The 21,087-nt window shown below is 39.6% G+C and overlaps 1 protein-coding gene across 6 annotated transcripts in view; it reads left to right on the forward strand.

Annotated features, from left to right (window-relative positions):
* Positions 1 to 21,087, forward strand: part of LOC124162791 (zinc/cadmium resistance protein) — a 214,086-nt gene that overhangs the window by 145,533 nt on the left and 47,466 nt on the right. The window contains exon 1 of one of the 6 annotated variants that reach the window (XM_046539429.1): positions 5,948 to 6,524. The exons of the other annotated variants lie outside the window; for them this stretch is intronic. The gene's annotated coding sequence lies outside the window, so the exon portion shown is untranslated. Of the gene's footprint in view, positions 1 to 5,947; positions 6,525 to 21,087 lie in introns of those variants that run through there. 6 annotated transcript variants of the gene reach the window in all.

Raw genomic sequence — 21,087 nt, forward strand, 5'->3', positions numbered from 1 at the left:
AACGGATGTCTCTTTTTGAAGTGCCAGTCCATGAAAAGTCTCCTGAAAAAAATTCCTTTTATATTTTAGAAAATTCAACGCTTGAGCTTTTAGGGCTGCTCGCGAAATGCTTAACCCGTTACGGGCATTCTTGGTGGGTTTATTCCATAACACTTACCTTCTTTGTGACTGGTACTTTTCAGGTATATATAAAATGTATAATATTTTCTGCTCCATGAACGTATTTACAATAATACAGATACAAACCTGATTGGAGCTTTAGGTGACCTCAGATGCTTTTGCCAATTACTGGGATCACCTTAAGAAATTAATCGTAACACTGTGTATATCATTGAATAATATAAATATCTTCTAGAGGAGCTATTGATAGACAAATAATTTACAGTAATCATATGGTATTGAAAGAAATGGATGAGAACTTTTATGGTTCAAAATTAAAAAAAAGATTTATGTTTGAAAATACTACTATGAAATGTGTCCTATAATATATTTGTTGGTAAAAAGCCGGAGTTTCACATATTTAAGGAAGGTATATATGTATATAGTTACTCTCTTCGATTGTTTTTGGCAAATAGATGAAAATTTCCTGCCCCAAGTAAAGAAAGGTAGGTACGTTTAAACAAATTAATATTTTTTCAATACATATGAATTATTTGTTCGTAGATAGTATGAATGGGCTTATCCAAAACTTTCGGGTTATTACCAGTACGAAGGGATAACAACCTCATTTCCTTGTAAATTTGTAAGTGCCTTAAGGGTAGTTTCTTCGGTTTGACAAATTTAGGAAAAGGTGTGCAGCGACTAGGTATTTAAGTACTACTTACTTTATTCCGCGGTCTATATTCCCCGTTAAACTCAATTCCTGGCTGCGGAGATTTTATAATATGGTTTCACTGTTTCCATTGCGATAAAATTTTAATGCAGCATATAATAGAGCATTATTAGAGGAGCAAGTGATATTTTATTTACTATATTTAATATTTTGTACTTTTCCGTCTTTGAAATTCACTCAGGTGGAAGAGGGGACTTTTTAGTCTCAACCTCGCCCGAATATAATCATTTTATTATTATTATTATTTTAATTCTTGTGTCACTGTCGCTGAAATTCAGTTCCATTATTTGATTTATAGGTTGCATTACGTATCACTTCATATCAATATCCGTGCTATTTTTGTGTAATGTTCATAATCAAATGCATACTATCAAAATTTAAATGATATAAACTCTCCTTCAAAATTCAACCCTTGTGTTCTTTAGTTAACCATTGCGTCTTTTTCGTAAATTTGAAAAAGTTTTGATCGAATTACTGTCATGGCTAATCGCGTGCATTTATGTTGCTCGCGAGACCCCGTAACTGAAACAGCTTACTGTCCTTAATCACTTTGTCGTCTTCCGCAAAACTGTTTCACCTGATCCCAACTTCGAAAGCTCCTTGGTACTAGCGATCATGGCCTAACTGCTCTACTGCCCGTTTCAAAATCAAACTAGTCGAGTTTTAAAGGCTGTATGTCAGTAGCCAATGATTTAATGAATAAATAACATTTATCAACAGAAGTATAGTGTTATTTTACGTTTGATAGTCGATTTAAATATTTTTGCCATCTTAGTCAATGTTTTTGCGTTATGAGTGATAAAAAAGTTCCATTTTTACGCTCCTTCTTAGACTTTACCAAGCCCGCGTGTAAAGAGAAAAAACTGCAACTTTTCACTGCGTTGATATCTTTAGGGGCACTATATCATAAATAAAAAATATGTATGGTTATATATCTCTTGCTATCAGCCGCTGAGGTAGTCTTCGTCGCCCCGTTGATAAGGTTCTCTTGTACGCACCCAGTAGGCGCCAGGTTTAAGTCGGCAAACTTCCCACCCAAAGACATGCACTTCTATATGGGCTCATTCAAACAGAATACTGCTTTGGGGTATTGTTTTTCCAATCCATGCCCTCGTGAAAGCGGATGCATGGTTCGTATTAAGGGGTCTGCATAGAGGAGGCCCATATTCATCCCATAAAAGGTTGATTTCTGTTCCCACTTCGGTCGCATTCTAATCAGGTTTTTAAAACTGTCCCCGGGGTGGTGATGAGTGCAATGCGATCCACTTTTTTCCAATATTTGACTGCATAATGTTTGTTATTGCAAGGAATACCATTTAGATTTTATGTATTTGATAGATCACATCATCATGTGTATGAATGTCGGTTTAAATCGCCAATTATACCTTTTTCCCCGTGAAACTCGGGTCACTTTGTCCGTCAGCGACGCGAGTGGCGACTTTTATTAACTCATTTAAATGCGCGGTGGTTGACAACACATTTAGAGACCGACTTAAGTGTCCTCTTTTGTAATATTCATGGTTCGTGTAATCAAATTCTAGTCCGTGTTTTTCACTTCGGCGTAGCAAATTTCTTTTTCGTGTTGTGCAATCAAAGATTCCGGGCAGTGTGTGAAAACATTAGTGTAGAGTACTGTGTGACTCGTAACATGGAAGTGCGAAGGCAGGGATGTTTGGGGCGTATTGATTTTGATTAAGTTCAAAATAAAATTAACGGATTATATGAGAAATTAGGAAGTTTTTAGGTGAGTTGAATGCGATTAGAAGAGAAAAGTATGAAACAACTATGAAATACCTACTTTTTGGAAGACAAGACCTAAGTGTATGGCCTAATTACGTTATGTATCAGGGATATGTAACATTTTACGACGTCATCATCTCGACATCGTGCGGAAAAATTATTTCAACTGCACTCTACGTATAGAAATTATAACGGTGACATCATTATAAAAGCGTAAGTTCTAAACATTACGCAATTGTGTTCATAAGGTTCAATGAAACTTAAGGAAACATTTAGATTAAACTGAAGCATAAGCTGGAGAAGTTACCGACAAATCAGAATTTCTATTTATGTTTTTATTAGTTGGATGGAATAATGTCTTCTTGCGAAAAATAGGAAAACTTTTTTCCTCTCCATCTGTCTTGCCTTCGATGCATCTCAGAAATGTTTCCCAATAATTTCTGGAAATTATTATTTTGACTTTTGAATTAATCTTTTGAATTAACTTGGTGAAATATTATATATTCCCCGGTAAATGTATAAATAAATCTGTTTATAAATGTTCAGTTTTGTGTTTAATTACAGTTAAGTTTATTTGAGTAGAGGTACATTGGAAGAATTGGCTTTGTTTCCCTCCATTAACCTATCGTTTATCTCATCAGACACTTGAACTTTTACTAATGTACGTGACGCGACTGCTTGGTAATCATGGTCTTCACCAAAGTATTTCTCTTATTTTGGTTCCGAAAGTCACCCTCTGAGGAGAGAAATGTCCCACCGGTCCCTTCTACGAACCCACTCGTAGTTTGGTGTCAAGTTCAATGTGTGGCTAGTTTCGTAAGGCGTCGATAGTACTCGCCAATGTTAGCGCATACATTCCGAAGCTCGCTTTCTATTACTACTTCCTCAGAACACACCTCATTGCCCAACTCTCTTCCTTCGCACGGGAAATACAAATTAGTTCCGGATCCCTCTCTGCCCAAGGAAAATCCGTGATCGTAGTCGAGGTGTTGACGTCATGAATTCGAAGATCCGAAAATTGTTGAACGCGGTGATGCATTAAATGGGTTTCCCCGACTGTGTCGTCATATTGGGAGCCTGATGATCCAGTGGGTGTAGTGATCGAAAGGTAACAGGTTCAGATCTGAGTGAAGCCTTTGTTTTCCCTGATTCTTGCGGTTGCTAGTGCTTGCGGGTAAAGCCCGCTTTATAGAATAAATTAGCAATAAATATGACAATTAAATTTTTTTTCCTCTTATCTTGACCTCATTTAATAAATGATAAAATAATTCTTGGAGTATAGGTCAAATGTATGTAAAAAAAGTTGTTAGCCAACGCTTCACTACCAGGGCTATGAATGAAAACATGAGAACAATATAAAAGACAATGTTCTCGTCTCGTCTGAACAAGATTTTTACGTTAATAAATGTAACGAAAGAGTTTTTTACAATAATATAAGTAACAAATGTAATATAACAAACAAAGAATAAACAATAATAAATATATATGTTATAATAGTTTTAAATAAACTGAAACGTTGGTCAACAACTTTTTTTGCATCATGTACATTTGACCTATACTCCAAGAATTATTTTATCATTTTATAAATATGATCTAAGATTTCATCTACATCTACGTACTACCACGCAAACCGCCTTAAAAGGCGTGTGGCAGGGGATGCTAGGACACCAGCCCTTTATCGATAAAAAGCAAATGCTCAAACAAAATTACTACTAGCGTTTATTAAAGTCCTTTATGGTTCGGGGGAAAAACGTATTCCCATATGTATCCGTTCGAAAAATATCTATCTTAATTTATCGCGTCTGTCGGACCTGGAAATATAGTAGGGCTCTAAGATGATGTTCACCGTGTCGCTCCTAAAGATATCTATTCTCAACAAACGAACAAAACGATTTAACGAACAAAATTAGCTTCACAACTTCGGGGCGTTCGTAGGAAAAAAATGATGTGGACTGGAAGACACGAAACGTCATCTTGAAAACAACTTCGACGCAGATAGACTGAAAATCATGGATAGAACTACAATCCTGCTCTATGATAGCATCAATCAGAAATCTCACTGATTAATTAAGTGATTGGTGATTTTAGCTGTAATTTTATCAGCTTAATACTTCTTCTAACATCATATTCAATGCTTCCATTTTTTAACTCTCCATTGTGGGGAGCATGATGAATTAAGAGTCCCGTAATCTCCATTCTTCTATCCGTCATCTATTTCTCTACTTTTAGAGGATTAAATATCGATGCTTAGCGATCCTTAACCCTTTTGCTGATAAGTTGATGAAGTCACGCCTTCCTACCGAGCTGATCGTCGGTTCTCAGCCACTATACCTTTCGTCGTGTAGTTATCATTCACTTCTAGAGATTTATTTATTCCTATACCACCGAAAATAGCACCACTGGCCTTAACATCGGGGTTTTATAACAGAAAAATCAACCGTACACGAACGTCCATGCCCTGGATTAGGGCAACCTACCCAGGCGGGACTCGAATCCGCGACCTCTTGTGTAGCAGGCAAGGTCTCTACCCCGCCGCCAACGAGGCCGGCAAAGTACCTGCCGATAACCGGGTTTTGCTGCTCAATACAATGATGTACGTTATTTCTTGTTGTGTTCTATGTTTACTTCTTTATCGCTGATATTTTTTCCTCGTTGGTTGGCGACCTAACATTTTTATAAGTACTCTCAGCAACAATGTCGGCCTCGGTAGAGGCGGGGATAAGTCCTCGCCTACCATATCGAAGGTCGCGGGCGGTCGCGGGTTCGAGTCCCTCCTGGATAGGTTGCCCTTTCCTGGACATGGGTGTATGTGTGATCGTGTTGTTGATTGTTTAAACTCCCAATGTAAAGGCCACATTGTACTGTTTTCGGGGTAATTGAGATAAATAAATAAATAAACAATACCTTCTCGTGTGATGTTCTTTAAGTCAATCGATCTGAGTTGAAGTCCTAATATTCATTTACGGTATGACCATTGTCTTCCATCAGGAATATAAGTTCACGTTAAGAAACTGACGGAATCGACGAGATCATGCTTCACATTCCCGCGAGTGATTTGTCTCCCAATGGTGACTGATAGATATTTGATTCCTTCGCGAACCCGTCCCCTTCCCTCGTATTTCTTCCGGGAAGTTCTCTCTGAGCGATGCATAACTGAAAACCGCCATAGTTCGCTCCCTTTCCCACAATTCCCGGTGACGGCGAGAAGAATTCCACGGAGCGGCGGAGATGAACTCAGGCGGTGGGGAATGCGAATGCCGGCTATACGACGCTGCCTCGAGCGGATGGGTGGGGGCGGAGGGGAAATCACCTGAACCTCCCCTCCTCCCCCCACTCACCTCCCCTCTCCTCCCGCGCCAAGCACGCGCCCCAGCCAGTCAGTTATGCGCTGGCCGTCGACTGGTAGGGACGCTCGCGTCGTCTCCATCTTTTTCATCCTTCACCACCCTACCTCGTTCCCTCTCTCCACGTTCCTGTAACCCATCCACTACCAGTGTGGCACAGGAAGCCCCGCAATAAGCTTTCATCTCACGCCCGAAGAGTCCAGTGCGAATCATCCCGGTCGTGATTGTGCTAAGTGAACCGAGTGCTCGCGGTAGTGCGTTGAGGAAAAGGTCCGTCTCCCTTCACTTCTACACAGTCGAGGCCTCGTCCCACTCTTCGTTCAACCCGTTAACATCGAATCTCTGAAGACGAATTCTTCAGCCATCTCCCAGTCTCGTGTGTGTTCATTCCGGCGAAGTTGTTCTTCACTCAGTGTTTCTGACAGTGCGTTGCACTCGCATTTATATTTATACGTTTATATCGCGCCTACGGCAGCCCTCTGAAGGGGTCAAAGTCTTCGTTCGGCGGGTGATATTGCAATTGGGGTAGGAGCGTGTCTGCTTCCCCTTCGATCTTCTGGATAACTCGCTGCCGTCATCGTCGTGGGAGTGAGGCGTCTTTTCGGGAGGTGAGTGGCACTGCTAGCCGATATCATGTGTTTCCGGGGCCTCGGATCGGCATGTATTTTTTTTATTCGCCTCTTGCGGTTTGGGAGAGAGGGAATCCACCTGCGGCTCGACGAAGCTCACGAACTCACCTCGTTGGCGAAAAGAGGCGAATATCATCCTCTTCAGTTCCACTGTATCCTATATGATTCATCTGTTTTTCTTTAAATCATTTCCTGATCTAAAGGCCTGGTTACACTGTACATTAACACGTACAAGTTAATCTACGTTTGCGTGAATGATTTTGGTGGACCGGAATGGAACATGTACGTATGCATGAACCTAATTAGAACAGGTTCTATTTACTGTGCATGCATTCGCACAATTTGGGTGGTTACACGGTGCATTTTGGCGTTCATTCTCGCGTTCATACATTTTGATATTAACCCGTACGTGTTAATGTATCGTGCGGCCAGGCCTTAAGATTGTCTTCAAGCGCTGATCGCCGCTTGTATCGCATTCTGTACATTCTCCGCTTGAAGATACTAAACTGTTTTCCATCCCTCTCATGAATGTCAAGCGTCGTTGATGACGAAAGATAGTGTTACTCTGCAATGAGTGGCATTAACAAAGGTGAATGCCATTTATTGATACCATTATACTACTATTTTTTTATATTATTTTAATAACATGACCTTATATAGCATCAATACTCTGCATGTGTGCATTTTTTTTAATTTTTGCATAAAACACTTTTCTTGTACAATTTAAGTATACCGGAACTAGCCACGGTGATAACTTCATGGGAGTCACCCGCAATGCCCAAATTGTGCGAAAAATCCACAGAGAAAAAAATAATTTTCGTTATGCCATCGGAAATCGATGGATCCGGGTTCGCATCCCAGTCAAGGCGAATGAATTTTTCTCTCTGTGGATTTTTCACACCCTTTTCTTGTAATTGTTACATTATTTTTACCTGTCATTGGTAATACAATGGGTAACTATCACTTCAATTACAATGTATTAAGCAGATTAATATTTTTCAGTTCTATTCTTTTAGGAAAGTGAGGCAAACACAAATTTTATGCGGAAAATAAACTTTCACGTATGAAGAGGTTATAGTCGAATTGCAAGAAGAAATTCTCCAACGTAGTAACGTATTCTGCCCGTTTTACACCGTCCCTGGTATTACTGTATTGGTTTGCGGGAGTGAAGGAAGGCGGATCTTTCCTCGACAAATTCGCTTCAACCTTGTGTTGCTTTGAAGATACTACTTCGCGTTGAAAAGAGCCTCTTGGAGGCCGAAATAGCGCTATTCGCACCTATCTTGTCTCATTGTACATCTTTGACCCGCTCTTCCCGAGCCTATTCTCCTGACATTTTTAGCCTGTGTGCCTTTGTGTGTACATGTTTTTGAATGAGCGATTGTCAAGGCCGATCGGCTGATAGGCTGTTTGGTCCATGCAATCTTAAGTCCATCTTCGCAAACCAATACGGTAATGCCCGGGTCGGTTAGTAATACAAGCAGTATACGTTACGGCTGTTGTAGAATTTCATCTTATAACTCCTTTTCTAGGCCGTGGAGCTCTAATCCTTATTTTTAGTAATAATAGCGTTAATTAAATAAATAGTGGAAAATAACAATTACCTTTTATTTCAATACCTAATATATCTGCGTCAAACCAATCCTAGGGTTGTTGACCAGTGATGATGACCTAATATATCTGATTTCGCTCGTAATGAAAGCATCATTCAATCATAATTTTCGTTAAAATGCGGGCTTTTATTCGTGATATTTGCCTTGGTATATGATTGAAAGTTTTTATGGATGTGGCGATACGTAAAATTAAATTAATTAACTCCACTATTTTCAGTCCTTACCATAGTTAAATCAAGCAGTAAGGAACCTTGGTCTGCCTATATTTAAATTAAGTGCTCAAGAAACTGGTATCTTTGTAGTCAAGGGATTTTTAGCACCACATTCGAGAGTTTGAGCTTGAAGAACTCTGCCTTAATTGATGACAAATTTTAGCTGGCGTTTGCATGATCTTAATTGCCGGATCTTGAAGAAGAGTTTTCCGCGAAGAAATTCGGTGACCTCGCGGTCTGGATTTACGAGGGTGCACGAATCGTATGGCTCTTGACCCATCATTCTATCTTTGTAATTTTGAATTATAACCATGTTGAAAAGAATACTCGTATTTCCCGGCGCGGGAAATACAAGTTCTTTCTGCTCCTTCATATATATGCTTATATATTTCGCGAATTTTCTCTTGGGGAAAAAACAGCCAGCCAGGGGCTAGCGTTAGCACACTCTGCTAGCTTTACGAAATATTTTATTTTTATTGTATTATCGAAAATGTTTGAAATTCCAAATGGATAACGAAATCATTTATAGTTTTCCTAATTTCTTTAATGGAGAAAGATATAAAAATGGGTAATTAATTATGCCAGGTGTCGCGACCTTGTAAGGAGGAGAATTACCTCATGGGTCGGATATGGTGCATAAGTTATCTCATGTACCTGTCCCGGGAAATGATGTCCAAAGATTGCTTCCAAAGAATGCATGTTTGATCAACTTTTAAAGCAAAGAGTATCGACGCCTTCTAAGGGTGATTATTTTTATGCACGAACTAGCATTACAATGGGGACGAACTAAAAATCCTTCTGTTTCTGGGTTTGTTTGGTGAGAAAAGGAAGCATGGTTGGGAAAGGAAACCAATTTTTCGAATTTACCTGACCAGTTCTGTTGACGACCAAGCGTTCCGCAGTTTATATCACCATCGGAGGAAGATAACCTACATATTCGAAACACTAGCTGATTTCAGAGCGACTCAGTGATTTGGAAAAAATAGTTTCCTCTTTTTCTTTAGTGGACTTAACTTACTTATATATCTACGTGTACCGTCCAGGTTACCACGAGGTTGTGTGGCACGGGTTGATTCCACACCAGGCATGCAGCACTCATCCTAGCCTCGTAGCATTAAAAAGAGACGCGCTCGTTCGCCGTACACTGGCCAAGCACTCAGGGCAAAGACACGCGATCATACCAGAAACTACATGCTAAGGACAAGGATATGCTATTATGCATGTACAGATAATAGTTAGTAATAGGAAGACGAAAAATTAGCGTCGTAAGCGTTTCATTTATTCACTCACATGCTAGGCGAAATTCGTGAAAGCAGTGGCGGAACTAGGAATATGCTTTGGGGGATGGGATGGCCGGGGGTGGCGACCCCACTCCGAGGAAACGGGAGGTCCGGGAAAATTTGTGAAAAATTGCATTCCTGGAAATACATTTTGCTTCATTTTGACACAAGAAATCTAACTTTTATCAGATGCAGTTATTAAATGATAAAACTAGGCAATAGTTTTAAATATTTTTTAAATTTCTCCGAGGCTTTGGGGGAGGGGGATCTATCCCCTCCTCCCCCATAGTTACAACACTGCATGTAGATATTTAGTATTTACAATTATAATAAGTTATTAACTACTCATGCAGAGCTTATTTTACGTGTTCCCAGTAAAGCTATCCTAACGCTAAACTATCACAAGTATTTTGGTCCCATACTGTACGCGGAAAAACACCTTAAATCTATCGGTTCTGCAGGCTATTTCCCGTATTTTATCCATCAGTAAATGAAGGCTTTTGTAGTTTGTAAGTAGACTACACCCTCGTTAAGGTGTACCGTAAATTTTATCTTCGCTAGTCCTGCGCCACAGTTTATTACAAAAGTGCTTTCCCTCTGTCGTCTGCCGCAAAAGCTGCCGTGCGGTTTTGCTCCCCGGTGTCCCTCCTTTATCTCTTGTTTATGGGCACACGCTTTTGTTTGTGCTTCCCCCTACGAGGTGTCGCCAGGGCAACCGAGCAGGTGCGAACCGGCTCGCTCCGTCGTCGGACTCGATGGGCGATCATTCGTTTCTCCATACAATACTTAAGTCCAATAGCAGTGGGATTAGTTATACCTCGGACTGAGTCGATTGCAAATGTTGATTCTCGATTCCACCGATTTTCGGGCACGGGATCGGAATCGAGAATCGATCGCCTAAAGTCTATTTCGATTCCGGAGGGAAAAATATTTTGAAAATAGACTATAAGCTTAGGGCATAAATGCCGCCACACGTCTGAGGCATTGTGGATTGTACATTATTAAGTTGACAATTTATGTCTGAAACAGTTAACATGTTTATTATTTTATTAAAGCTGAAGATATATTAATATAATGCTCATTCTCTATTAAAAATATAAATTTTGGGTCACTTAATTGTCTTTGTTATTTTATTCCATTCTGTTCTAAAATTTTGATGACAGCAATGCAACTGACAAATAAATTTTCCACGTGCCAGTATTCAAAAGAATCGATGAAATTGGAATCTGAATCGATTTGAAAGATTCGGAATCGGAATCGAAGAAAAGTGGAATCGACTCATCCCATGTTATAGCATGATAGGCTATTATTAGAAAACAGATTATCATATTAGAGTAAAACTGATGATTCTGTTGAGAGTGAAAATGTCGTTGGCGTCATTCTGTGTGTTAAACCTGAATTCTCCGAATCGCAGGGCCAAAATAGATTTTAGAAAAATGTTTCATAACCTATTCTGAAAAATACCTTTAATATTAATGATAATAGTAAAACAGTTCTACGTTTAGAATAAATGACGAACCAAATTGGCCGAACAGAGTCAGTTACTAATTGTCGTGGCTTCAAATTATAAATGTTTACCGCTGCTGTTAATGGAAACCAAAATATACTGGGACGGAGGCATAATTAAACTGTCAAAAATCTCTCATGCATTGGTCTAGAATTAATCTCAGTCGATGACGTAAGAAGATAAAAAGAGTTAAAGAAGATAAATGAGAGATATAAGGAATAGGTTAGGTCTTATTGAGAAGTAATTTGGAGAAGTTTGATATGTGTTACAGCGACTGGAAGGGGCGAGTCGCGAAATGGTAACCGTAACTGGTAGAATGCCTTTACTAACAATCTTTTGCATATGTTTTCCTTCCTCCTCTCCCGTTACTATGTTAGACACCACTTTCCATTTTATCACACATTGATCCATAGCAGTATCTAGACGCCGACTTTTTTTCAGACGAATGAAGACACCTTTTTTTTCAGGGAGATATCGTGGAACAGCACATTGAAAGATACTCAAAGATATCGTTCGGTCCACTTAATTTTGATTTCACAAACTCTACTACAAGCATAGTAAAGTTTGTGAAATTAAAAATAAGTGGGCCCTTGGCGGATCTATTGGGGGGATCTAAGTGGGCTACAGCCCTTCTTTGGGTATCCAATTTACACTAGATAGAATGGTGATTTTTTTCCGACCCCCACTACTGCTGGAACTTAGCCCCCCCTTGTCCCTATCCTGGATCCGCCACTGAGTGGACCCACCGATGTCTTTGTGTATCTTTTTTTTGGAAGATTTTTCAAATTGTGCATTAAATGAACGCTTCCGCTATCCACGCGGATTCTTCAAGTAAATTAAATTATGCGCCTCCGCCTGATTCCATTCAAATAAGTGAGTAGTTTTTATAGTAGTTTATTTTTTAACTCTTCCTTAAGTAAACCGTGTATTCGTACTCTCGAAGGAAGGAAAAAGTGTGTGCACTCTCGTGGTGGTGTAATTCCGACGTCATAACAACGAAGGAGAAAGCTCTTGCGGTTACTTGTCCCGTATATTTTTTATACTCGCACCTATTATGTTGATCGGAAAGTGGAATGCTGTGGCAAAAAAAAATCTGAGGGAGTTACGGGGTTGGTTTATCCGTGGGGTTCCGGTTAAGGATTTCCACAGGGTTCCGGCTTCTTCCAAAGAGGAAGCCCCTTCGATTCTACGACATGCACTATTTGCTGTGATATTCAATCGCTTCCATGGCTTCTTAAAGGAAATCGCGGGGTTAAGTAAATACATATTTCCAACTCCTATCGCAGGAGATCCCAACTGATTCGTTGTTGAACTCCCACTACGTGCTAGTATCGACCCAAGCATTGATATACTATTATAAAATAAATATCATCGGAAAATAGAAAAAAATTGTGCTGGCCGCTAATATTTTCTTGTCAAGACTGCGTGACGATAACAGGCATGCTCGTGGCTTATGTATTCCAAATTATTAAATTTGAAGAAACTTACTTGAAATTTGACAATATTAGCCTTAGGAAATTAGTGTTGGTGGGACCCTTCTTCTCTCCATGCATTACTTTTATAAAATCATAGAGACCTTTATTATTTAGCGTTACATGTTTAGGTGATGGGCTCCCCGAGTGAAATTTAATTTTGTTGGTTAAATCGGTCAGTACAGATAATTGTTGTAAATTATGTTATAGCCTCGAATGTTAGTCAAATATGAATTGGGAAAAAATGATTTTAAATTACCCTAGCTTAGAAGTTCCATATATAACACTACTTGCTGATACTCTTGGGATGATTGGGTAGCTCCTCGGGCCTAGGCCGCCTCGAAATGAGGAAAATATAGAAAATATATAATGCCCCGTGGTAAAGTTTTTTGAAGTTTGTCTGGTCACTCTGCCAATTCTTACAATTTTTGTCTACCGTTTGTTCCTGAATGATCGTTTTTTCCGGTAATATCCAACCTTTTCAAATTGAGTCCTAGGAATTCCAAATAGTTCTTGGCTTCCAGGATTTCTAACTGTTACAAAATGTAGACTAATCCCGCCACGATGACTTTAATGCTATTAATAAGCCCCTCCGCGATTTTCAAATGAAAAATCGTCCTACTCTGTAGATTTTCCATTGAATATTTTTATTTGGGCCGGTGATGATGATCATCACCATTAGTCAACAATCCTAAGATTGGTTTGACGCAGTTCTCCATTCCTCTCTCCTATTTGCTAGCCTTTTCATAGCGACGTATTTTTTTCTCTTTTAAGGCCTGTTTACACGGTGCATTAACACGTGCAGGTTAACGTCTACATGTATGAACGCAAGAATAAACGCCAAAATGCACCGTGTAACCACCCAACTTGTGCGAATGCATGCACAGATTATAGAACCTGTTCTAATTTGGTTCATGCATTCGTACATGTTCCGCTCCGGTCCACAAAAATCGTTCATGCAAATAGTCATTATCTCGTACGTGTTAATGTATCGTGTAAACAAGCCTTTACATCCTGTATAACCTGTCATATGTAATTCCTTCCGGGGCACCTTTGCCCATATTCCCTTCCACCTGTCCTACGATTGTTTTCATCAGACCATCATGTCTCATAATGTGGCCAGCCAGTGGCGGATCTGTGGGGGGAAGCTATGGGGGCAATAGCCCCCCCCCCCTTGGACATCCAATTGACGCTAGATAGAAAGGCAATTATTGTACGGACCCGCAATACTTCTGGGAGTTTACCCCATACTTAGCCCCCCCCCCCTTGTCCCTATTCTGGATCCGCTGCTGTGGCCAGCTAAGTTGTCCCTTTTCCCCACTAATGTTTTTAGACGACATTTATTTTCTCCCACTCTTCTTAGCACTTCCTAGTTACTTACATGGTCGATCCATTTTATCTTCATCAATCTTGGGTAGCACCACATTTCGAATGCTTCCACTATCGACTTCTCTCATGTACAAGCATGTTTGTCAGGCTTATGGTCCTAGAATCTTCGCCCTTTTCTGGTCTATTCTTTTTGGGAATAGGAATAATGATGTTCTTCTCAAAGTCACGAGGTAAATCTCCTGTTGAGCACATATCGCAGATAGTTTTATACAGTTGAGGATAGATCTTTTCTCCAGCATTTTTTACCAGCTACTCTGGGATATTCACCTATTCCTGGAGCGTTATTCTTTCTTAGGTATCTTATTGCAGAGTCCAACTCCGATCTTAAGATGCTGGCCCCCATGTCATCCTTTTCTACTCCTCTTTCCTCTTCGATAACTTTTGAGCTGAGTTTGCTTCCGTCGGTTAAACTTAAAGTTAAAATTAAACATCTTAAAATTGTGCGGTTACATGGTGCAGCATGTCTTAGAAGAATTCAATTAAAAGATAATTTTGTTGTACCAAAGTTCGAATAATTCAAAGTTCACCTGTGCATGTATTCGAGTGATTCATGCAGCCAGCAGCGATGCAGAGCATCCATCAGTCTCCCTGGGCGTCGTTGCTAGGCAACGCTACTCTCGCGTGATGATAATAGTGAGTACAATAAACTCATGCTGCTTACCATTGTGCGAATACAAGGGGTCAAGGACATATTAGAAATTGACGTTTAATATTATTTTGGATGAAATAGTTTCATTTTATCTGAATCTGAAGTTCTACTGTGCATAGTTGTACATTTGCCTGAGTGGAACAACAAGCATGTAATAATTGGTTTAGAAATCATAAGGATAGGTATTTTGTATTAAAAATCTATTCGAAAATTATACCTGTTACATATTCAAACCTAATGCAATCATATCACTTACCTGAGGTAACAAATATCGTGAAAATAATAATTCATCCAATATATTGCAGATATTCCTCATGAATGTGCATTATAGGGGCAAAGAATTAAGTTACTGTGGATCTAAGGATTTAAAGGAAAATTTAAATCGATAATGTTGATACTGAATACCTAAAAGTCAAACAAATTTTAAAAAAATGTTACTTGGTACTACGGATCTTTCAGAAATTTAATTTGAAGATTATTTCGTATTACTTAAGTTCGAATCATTCAAAGTTCACCTGTGCATGTATTCGCGTGAGTGATGGGCCCAGTAGCGGGGCAGAGGATCCCATCAGTCTCCCCGGGCGTCGTTGCTAGGCGACGCTACTCTCGCAAATGCTTGACATTTGGAGACCTTGGGTCTTTGATCGAGATCTCGAACCCAGGCGGCTTTGTAGGCGGGGAGCGGAATAAAGAAGGGATTCCTTCGCACTCCTCCCGCACTGGGGGTCTTTATCGTTTGCGCACATCAAGCCCGTCCCGCACGGATGAGCTCGTCCGACTGAGAAGGATAGGTGTGCATATCAGGTTCGGGAGGGGAAGTCGGCCTCCGGGATGATCTAAACCAAGGGTCAGCAACCCTCAGGCCCGCGTAAAATGTAAATCTGAATTAGTGCATTGCTTTGCTTGTATTTCGAGGATCGGCGGTCTGATTTCGGCCCACGATACTAAATTTGTTAAACCCAGTGGTGTCATGGCGCCGGAACGCTAGAAAAGGCATGATAGTCAAATAACTTTTTTTCAATATTGGTGCCTCAAATTTTTTAAACATATAGGCACCTTCGTAACCAAAACAAAAATTTATTTTAAAATATGCAGACGTAACTTGTAATAAGAAACAGAGAGAATAACGTTTCACTTGTAAAAAATGTTAACCAAATTGCGTTCCGGCATTACTAATTTTGCTAAATTTTGACACCACTGGTTAAACCTATACATTTTAGGGAGCGATAGTTCCTATTGTTCTGGGTTCATAACAATGGAATCAGAAGTAGGCAACTCCAACCTGCCAGGACTGGTCTTCTTTTTTATTCTTCCTAAATAAAAATAATCACCACATCTTACAAAACTGTTTTCTGTGCGGCAATGCAACTGATTAAATGTCCGTAGTCACAAATGAGACAATATTACTGAACACTTAAAGTGGATGTTTTCTTTCTTTGATGAAACTATCAACATAGCTACTTAAATAATTTTTTTGGTTAGTAAGTTCCACTAAAGTCCACTGAAGGCTATCAATGTCTCTGTTCATTTAATGTCACTATTTTACGGATTCAAGAAGCAACCTTTACACTTATTGAGTATGTGTTTTGCTTGAATGTTATTGCTTCATTATTTATTTTTTAAATTTGTGTCTTCAATTAATACAATGTCAGCTTCAAGGTGAGGCTTGTAGCCATTGGGGTATAATCCCAAAAATATGTCTATTAATTATTTCTTTGTCAAAATATCAATGAATGTATTTGCTTCCCGCCAAACCACACCCCTTGAAATTGCAGCCCGCATCTAAACGACATGAACAACAAGGGTCCTCGCATTAGCGTCTGTTTCAGCGTACATAGCACCTTTCACGTCATGCTCTAATCTATCACCTCATTTGCGGGTTGGCTTAAAGCGGAAAAAACATTTTCTCTACCTGCTGGAATTTGATACTTTGCGTCATGAGAAGAGTGTGAGTACTCATTACCCCCTATGTATGTCTCTACTCATTGTTATCATCATCAGGTATTTCGAGTCTATCTCGCTTATATCAGCACCTCCTTCCTATACATTATATGTAAAGATTGGGTAGGCAAATGTTCAGATTATGAAAGTTTGAGCAACCCCTAAATTTTCTTCGGGTTTCCCGAAAAATTCCAGCAGAGTGCGTTTTTCTGGTGTTACCCGATTTATACCCTTGTTAGATGCGCTAGTGTTTTGGGGTAGATGTGCTAGGCTTAGATTGCTTGAGAACTTATGAAAAGATATCTTTCAGAAAGACTCTGAGAACATCATCTTAAAATCTCATTTTATTTTCAGGCCCGATAGAAACGGTGAAATAAGAGAGATATTTTGTCGGAATTGTCTTTACAGGGATTCGTTTTTCCTTGAGGATAATTAAGGGTTGCGTTCGTTTTGTAAGCGTTCGTTGGAATTCAGAAAGTAGTGAAATAACTCCAACATGCACCCTTTTACTTGAAAACTTCTGGTGTCCCACCGCAGATTTAGATGTGGGTGAAAATATTGTGCACGATCGACCTTTGTACTGATTGAACAAAACGCTCATTAACATGGCATTATTTGCATTTAAACTTGTTCATATTATAAATCCATACTATTACGATAGTGATAAAATTACACGATAGCAGTCTATGCTTATGAGGAATTTGTTCGCCTTCACTACTCGAACAGTTAACTCTGTTGTTGCTACTTATTGCTGTCTCAGTCCCTCCGTGGAACTTGTATATGGCCACGTGCCTCGTGTAGCACTGAGCGTTTGGTGAAAGGGTTGAGAGAAGCCCTCCGCTGGCATTGGCCTTATTTTATCGAAATTCTGATAGTGGCCTCGACTTAACTTTCGTGTTGGTGGAGCGCAGTCTATTTTACTCTTCTGAAATCACTTAAGTATGGTTTCAATCGTTCTTTCATGACCAATTTCGTTTAATAAGCATTAGTCATTGGACCATGCAGCCTCTGCATTACATCCAAAGATGGCTATGAGTTCCACCAACTATATCAGGTGGTGGCTAAGGTGCCAAGTCATTACTATAGCGATGTTTCAAATGTCTATAGTTAGCTGAAACGTCTGAGAAATTTTATTTTTTAATATAATTTCGAATGAATAAATGATAAAAGGTAAGGTAGTCGTTAACGTGCTCGACTCCCAATCCTTATGTCACTGGTTCCAGCCTTCCAAATTATCAGTTTTATTAACAAGTATTTCATGCAATTTTGGGAGCCAATAATTAGCTATCACCTATCCGAATTAAGTGGTGGGAGGTAGCATTTAAACCAGAAGGTACTCATTGCGAAGATCCTGAATATCGGTCCAATATCAACTTCCACACCTTATCCTCCGTAATGCTATGAAGAAATCAGCGTGAAGCCACCACATTGCCATATCTGGAGGCTGTTGTTAGAATAGATGTTATCCTATTTATGTGAACATTTTAGTATGCCACTCATCTGCTGAGCTCATGCATTAACATTATAAAATAGTGAAACTCCTTTTGTACGTTCCACACTGATAATTTATTGCCAACCATGGTTTTGAAACTTTGTCATATTCAAAGTTCTAACAAATTGTCAGTGTGGAACTTAAAAAGTGAATTTTATTTTCCTCTCATGTGGTACCGCAAATTTAATCCGGAAATGTTAAACATTATTAGTATTATAACATCGGGTAGTGTTGTTGTAGTTATAGTGATCGGTGACTCACAGGTAAAATATCCACTGAGGAGTACGTGCCAGAGTGCATGTCTGTTGTCGTTTTGGCCTTGTATCGATTGCATCAGCGGACATTCGTGGAATGGCACGCTCCCTTCGACTGCCCTTGGCCATGCACCCAACTGCTGAATCGTTCCAGAAATGCTGAAGGAAAGAGAGAGTGGTGAACAGCACGACAGCAGTTGGTGAAAATATTGCCCTTGGAATTTGTGATTGGATTTCTTTGGGACGCTGGAGTCCGTGGTTCAAATCGAGGCAAAGTCTTGTCCTCCCATTTAAGGCAGCTTTACATGAGGCATTTTGCTGATTACCCCTGTCTCTTTCCCCACCCCCTCCCTCTTCAGTTCCCTATCAGGCCTATTCACTTACATTCTATCTATAAATCCTATTATCTTCCTCCCCCTCCTCTGTCCACCAATCATTCATCTTTTATAGCGCGGTTTTTTTTACATCCCCTGCCCGCTCAGTACTCTCTCTATCCAAACCCTCTCTCTCCTCTATCTCATCTACGAGCTTTCTCTCCTTGCCCACAACATCTAGCTCTTCTTCGTTCCTCTTCTTTGTCCTCTTCACCTTTCCCATTCTCCTCCAAATCCATATTTCAAGCGCTTATAGTCTCTTGTCGTTTCCATGAGTATCCACGTTTCCGCACCGCAAAGCGCTACATGGAGAGGAAAGACCCCTGTTTAGGTCTTTCCTGTTGATGAAGGCCTCCTTTGCCAATGTAGATTCAGGCAATGAGATATTAAAGTTCGGTTGTAATTCGAAGTCAGTGGAGTGCCGCAGCGCTCGTGGAAGTTAGAGCGCTGGGCTACATACCGTGGTCAAATCTGGATGAAATCAGCATTTGGACGTATCCAAGTATAATTTTCCTGCCAGGGTTTAAAAAAGATTTCGGAGTGCGTAAATCTTACCCTTATCAAACTTTGCGTGTATCTAGCATAACTCATTCAGCATCTGTTTTTCTCATAGGTAAACATTTTTTTTTCAGCGAAGATGTATGTCGACAATGGGCTACTCAATACGCATTCAAAAGTCAATCCACTTAAAAGCGCGGTGTGACTGTCGAATCCTCTATTGCACTATTCGGAGTGAAAATTATGGAATGGAGGGTGTCGTAGTAATTTCATTCATACGTTTCATTCTGTATTTTTAAACTAAAACATGATTATGGAATATGGAACTCGTAACGATAAATAACATGGATATAATCATGGACTGGAGACATTCGCGCCGGAAAAAAGCATCAAGGCGGCTCCCTATCCAACTCCGTTTTATTACTGTGTGTGCAGCGGTGTAATGTTAGGTCATCGAAGAGTGATAGATGGTGCCCATTGACTTTTTCCTAACTACCCAGAGCCATTAAGCTAATTTTCGTTAAATATGCCATTCAATAATAAATGAACTGTCCGTAAGACAATAACATTGAATCACTCCGCAACGCTTGGCCACCGCTAGCGTTGGCAGTGATCGCGGTGTCTCTCACCTCCGTTTCGGTGACCAATTCAGTGCCTCAGGAGGTCGTGGAGCAATTAGTGGTTTCGTGACCCAAATAAGCGAACGCCCTCTGCGAATTTTCCGGCACGGTGGTCAACGGTTCGGCGGATGTTAATTTTCGCCTCTCCGCCCAGTTCTGCCGCTGCCTGCTGCATTTCTCTTTTCAATATAGGTGGGCTATTCATATAGTTTTAAGGAAGTAGATAACATGATCTCGGATTCAGATCCTACTTTGAATTAAGTTATATGCGTAACGCTTGTACATGAGTGGCCTTATCTATAAATTAATCCTAATCGAACATAAAATATTCTCACTCACTCATCCGTGATTGGACCTGAAGATCGGTTTGGATAGGTTTACTGTAGACATCTGCCCGGATAACACCAAAGGCTCGTGAAATTCACGCCCTCAAGGTGGGAAAGGATATTTCTTATTCCTGAGCCACCTCACACTTCGAAGATTAAGATTTGCGGTGTCCGAAGGCTTAACCCGAAATAAAACCCAGAACCCTTCAATAAGTTGCCTAATTATTCTACAAACGCTACTGAAGTGTAAATTAATAATCAAAACCTTCAAATCCTCATAGAACAGTGCTTATATGTTACATATTTAAATACAGATTTACCGGCTATCATACGGTTGCGCGACATAATTTAGATTTTTATAAATTCTCTCTTTCTGGTGCTCTGCGAGACATTTCTTTAATTTTCCGCTACCTATCTTTTTTCTGATTTTTCTTTGGTGTATTTTACTACTTTTTTCGGGAAAATACTTTTGTTCGGTAGAATCATAGATTAATCGATACTGCAAGCCTTTTTAAATAACTCGTCCTACTTTTGCAGAACTTAAATTTTGGTGTTGTAATTTTTTATACACCCTCTGTAACGTATTTGGTTCATAACGTTGTAATTTTGCAATCACGCTGTTGTATTTATTTTATCAAGTAGAAGACATTAATTATTTTTGGGTTGTATAGTTTTCATGTGTTTTCTAGATCTTTCTGTGTTGGTTCTTGCGGGCAGTCTTATCTAATAGAATTCATGTATTTTCGTTGCATATTTTTTCCTGTAGTGTAATTGGAGGAGATAAATATCTCTTAGTGTCTAATAATTGCGAAATTATTTACTTATTACCTAGTGTGTGAACGTAAAATATTCGATGTATTCATAACAATGTTCATCTATGACTTCGCTACTTCTAATTTTATTGGCAAACTCAGA

This window comes from Ischnura elegans, chromosome 7, assembly GCF_921293095.1.
Source record: "Ischnura elegans chromosome 7, ioIscEleg1.1, whole genome shotgun sequence".
Taxonomy (NCBI): Eukaryota; Metazoa; Arthropoda; class Insecta; order Odonata; family Coenagrionidae; genus Ischnura; species Ischnura elegans.